Genomic DNA, 4,738 nt, shown 5'->3' on the forward strand with positions numbered 1-4,738 from the left:
TCCACTAAATCATAACGAAAGAAAAAAAAGCGATAACTCTTTCTTCATTACCCGGAAAACAATTAATTGACAGATACACAATTTTTTATTGGTTCCACGATTTCACGGAAACGTCAACAAGAAAAGAATTGAGAGAGAAAAGAAAATGGAAAAATCAGGTCATAATTGCGGCAATGAACACGTGCCTGAGACGAATTAAAATGATGTTCAGTGGAAACCGGTGCGTGGGATTATCTCATTGTCATAATAGTCAAGTATCAAAGTGAAAATTTCACCATTTCATTAAGACAATAACAATAAAAATAACACACATCTCCAGAGAATGCCGATTGGCTGACTCGTTCAATCTGTGGGATTGTTTCCAATGCAAATGAATAGAATTAATTGACTCGGATTGAAAGTGAAAACGTCGGAATAATCGCTGCTGATTCACTATTTTCTATTCTATTCTTATTTCTATTCATCTGCAAGGGAGAACCCATCAAAATGGCACACGGGAAAAACCGTCAATACCCCATCATTTTTTTTTTCGGAAAAAAATTTTGGAGTCATCCCATTTCATCCCATTTTATCCTGCGTCTAGAAGAAATAATTTATCCTAATATCCTAATTTTTTAATATAAAATTCAAATTTATATTGAAGAACACGATTATATTATATATTCCATATATTCCATTTTCAAATTTTTCAGATGGGAATTAAATATTTTTTTATCAGTCAAGAGTAATAGAAATAAAATTGTGGATCAATGATTATTTCTTATCGTTATTTATTATTATTTTGTCCGGGTCTCCTTTATATTCATTAGAGAAATATGAAAGATCTGAGATTGTGCAGAAAAAGTGTTGTAAAGTTGTTTTATTACTGCGTTTATGAGAATTGGGGGACAGTGGAATGTTGGAAAACCTGAAAGGGGGAAAACGTTGAATTGTATGTTTCAAAACTATACTGGCTGCTATCGTTATTTATTGGGTATTGAAACACCTTTCTAGAATTGGGCAACAACGGAAGTTTAAATCGGGTCGATATTTAATGGAGTTGCGCAAAATTCAGGGATCGAAACCGATAATCTACCGAGAAATAGATTTTCGTATTTTCCGCGAATCTCATTTGGCATTCAATTAATCCCGCCATCTTTGAATAAAGTATTGATCCTCAAAAAATTTCCTGAACCCCGACGATGTAAAATTTTTATTTTTTCAATTTTTTAAAAATTACATATTATATTTAAATTTATTAATTTATAAATTATAAAATTCAGAGCGATCACCCGAAAAATTCTGTGCAGAAAGAACTGAAATTGAATTTTCAAAAAGTTTATTAGTCTCATTAAAATGGTATAATAATAATTCAGTAAAAAATGGAATACACTAGAATAAAGTACAGAATATATTATTGATTCGAATATATCCTTCTTGTACATAATAAGCACCTCCTGATGGGAAAAATGAGAATGTACTGGTACCGAGATGATAATTATAACTGTGCTGCACGTGCCTCGGCAGATTCCATTTAATCCCAAAGAGATATGATTAAATTCCGGTACCAGGTGACTTCTGGGAATCACATGCATATGACTCCTCATGACACAGAGACTTGAGCGATGTAACGGGTTTTTATTCCCGCACGTTTCCGGAATGCTGTCATATGTAGCCCTCGGATATCCCACGACACTTCACAATGATTGATTTATGTCTATACGAACAAGTGTTACTTTGTTACTTTGTTATTTGTTCATTATTTTTACGCTCGTGTCGGAGTACCGGTTAGAGACGCATCACAAAATTAATATAAAAATATAAATTTTCGGCTTTTAATAATTTTAGAAAGGGTCTGGATCCCTCGAAAAAAATTTATTCCAGAAAAAATGTAGTAAAGACATCATGAATTGATCAACTTTAAAAATCAAATTACGAATGAAAAATAATGAGAATATATGAAATAATAATTAAATAATTAAATGAAAATCAATTGTCAGATTGATCAATATTTTTTTTCCTCATGATGTACATTATTATTATTATTCGCAACATAAAGAAGTGATGAATAATTATTTTATATATTTATCTTTGTTTAAACATGGAAAACTGTGGGAAATGATGAATGGAAGAATTTTTAATGGTCCATATTACCCCAGCATCACCTATAATCTCTAAGTAGTGCATTTATAATAAAACATGAAACTATGAAACCATGGTAGACACCTTGTAAAAACCATAATCACATAGTAAAAAGAAACGTTCGATAGACAGTAAACGCTATCTTGTGTTTATGGTCATTCACCATAAAGATACTCTTCTCGTTATTTTGCATTCTTTATGTATCACATTATATAATGCAAGCACAGATCGATGTCCATGAACTACATGACTCTGCGGAGTATTTTTTCCATTATTTGTGTCTTTTTTATTTAAATAAAATGACGGCCCATCCCTCGAATAATCGCTAAATAATTCATTTATCTATTTATCTTTGTTTAAACATTGAAAAATATCGAGAATTAAGAATAAAACATTTTTCAATTCCAGAATTTCTTGTATTATGGGTTAGATAGATGGAAAAAAAATTAAGACGTTCACAGATTTCTGGGATTATTCAAATGGAAAATTTCGTGATTGGAAATATTTCAATTTATCCGGTAATTAGTCCGGAAATCTAAAGGGATTTTCATGTCTTTGATTCGAGAGGATTCTTTGATTATCACGCTTGAAATGATTTTCTTGTTCCGGTCCCTTCGCCACGCTCTCCAATATTTTTAAGTTATAAATTTTTCAATTTAATTACACGAGAAAAATTGTAAAACCACTGGCACTATTACCTGAACAATAATAATTATTATTATACTGCAAAATACACATGTCTCTTCAATTATTTAATTAATTATTCATTCACTTAATCATTTATTTCGGAAAACTGAGCATTCTTCATGAATGTTGAAAAAAAAATATTTATTTTTTTAATTTCCTCGTATTTAATGACAAGAAATTCGAATTTTAATGTTTAATTGCAATTGCAATTACGTTCTCTGAATTTTCAGGGATTTATTCGTTCCGTGTGTTCAACGCATTTCTCGTTGACGATTTTTTAAATAAAAAAATCGTTTCACTTGACTTTCTCGGCAGAATAAAACAAATAATCGAGGACCGGTTGCATTGCCCCAGTTAATTATTCCAGTCATTAGATTAATTTGTTCCAATTTATTTCTCATGCACTGACTGCGTTTTAAGCAGCCCTAAACAAGGTATTAAATTTAATGCAATTATTTTTCATGTCGGGCTGGTTGCACTTCGCCATTTTGGTCGAACAAATCGTTAAAACAAATTTATGTCTGGAGTAAATTTATTCCTAATTTAGACAGTGTTATAACTTTGTCGTTGAGTGCAGCCATTAAATATGTCGGTCGTTAAATATCTTCAATGCACTTTCGATCATAATTGATCCACCAAAGGTTTTTATTTATTTTCATACTTTAACGAGAATTTTTTTTATGGGTTTGGCTCCTTAAACAATTTATTAATTGAACGAATTTCATAAAATATTTGAAATCCATTAATACTCTCCACAATGCCATAATTATATTTGAAAAAAATCACTGAAATTTTAATTTGAAATTTTACAAAATCCAAAGAAATCGGTGAATTTTTTATTATAAAAATTCTTCGAACTCTCAAGAAAATCATTTTGTGATAACGTCAGCTGATTAACCCGCACTTAAATCATCAGGAGGAGAAACATCTCACGACCTTTCTCACATCTTGAAAACGTCTCCGTAAAAAATGGAAATTCACCTGCGAACCCTCATAAAAATTCCTCATTACCAAGATAAATACGGAAAACTAATCCATCCAATGAATCAGCTGAAATGATCCATCAACAGGTGGTGGTATAAATATTTTTAATCGAGTCATTCTGGAAACCGTTAAATTCCTCAGAACATCTCATCTTTCAGCTACTAATCCAACGTTATTATATTTATCCCAAGTATCCCTAACAACTTACAGTTTATTTATATTCCATAATAATCAAAGAATTATTTATAAGGTCCCCATATTATATTATCAACTGAAAAAATCACAAGATTGTTTTTTGAACCAAAAAAAAATTCAGTTTCACTGAAAATAGTCGATTTTTCCAAAATCCTTGAATAGAATATAAAACAGAAAGTTTAAAATATTTATTTATTTATTGCTGTCGAGACAACTGCGATCAATTTTCGGTTGATATCATGAAAAATGGTGAAGTTGAAAACGTCAGATTTGTTGGAAATCGGTAAAAATGGATTGAGGAGTTTCCCTTGCATTCCTGATAATATGGAGGTATCGAGTAAAGTGTGATTACACCTGGATGAGACTGTACCGAGTCTTTAAATCTCTCAACAAAATTCCTATAGCGGTACCTAGCATCTTCCACTTTTCTCATCTTCCTCACTCCTCGACTCTCTGTCCCTGTTTTTCAATTTCGTTACTCCTTTTTTCAGTGCATTCCAGAGTTTACGGATGATCGAATTGGCCTTTGTTACTTATTCTGTTCCCTGGGTAATTCCAGCGGTAGTTTTGAATCTGTATCCGCTGTGTGGGATTCTACTAGCTTCCTGGAATTGTAGGAAATTCACGGTCTGGGGTTCATTTGATTTGGCTGAAAGTTCAATGGGAATTCAGGGAAATTTGTCTGAGTTTTATGAATATAAAGTTAAAGGATCGAACGAAGAAATTTATCTGACACTTTTGAATAAAAAAT

At 31.5% G+C, this 4,738-nt stretch overlaps 1 protein-coding gene across 1 annotated transcript in view; it reads left to right on the forward strand.

Annotated features, from left to right (window-relative positions):
- LOC105267390 (ABC transporter G family member 4) overlaps positions 1–4,738 on the forward strand; it is a gene marked incomplete in the record, with an annotated part of 12,750 nt that overhangs the window by 3,368 nt on the left and 4,644 nt on the right.

The sequence above is a fragment of the Fopius arisanus genome, unplaced genomic scaffold (assembly GCF_000806365.1).
Source record: "Fopius arisanus strain USDA-PBARC FA_bdor unplaced genomic scaffold, ASM80636v1 scaffold00002, whole genome shotgun sequence".
NCBI lineage: Eukaryota > Metazoa > Arthropoda > Insecta > Hymenoptera > Braconidae > Fopius > Fopius arisanus.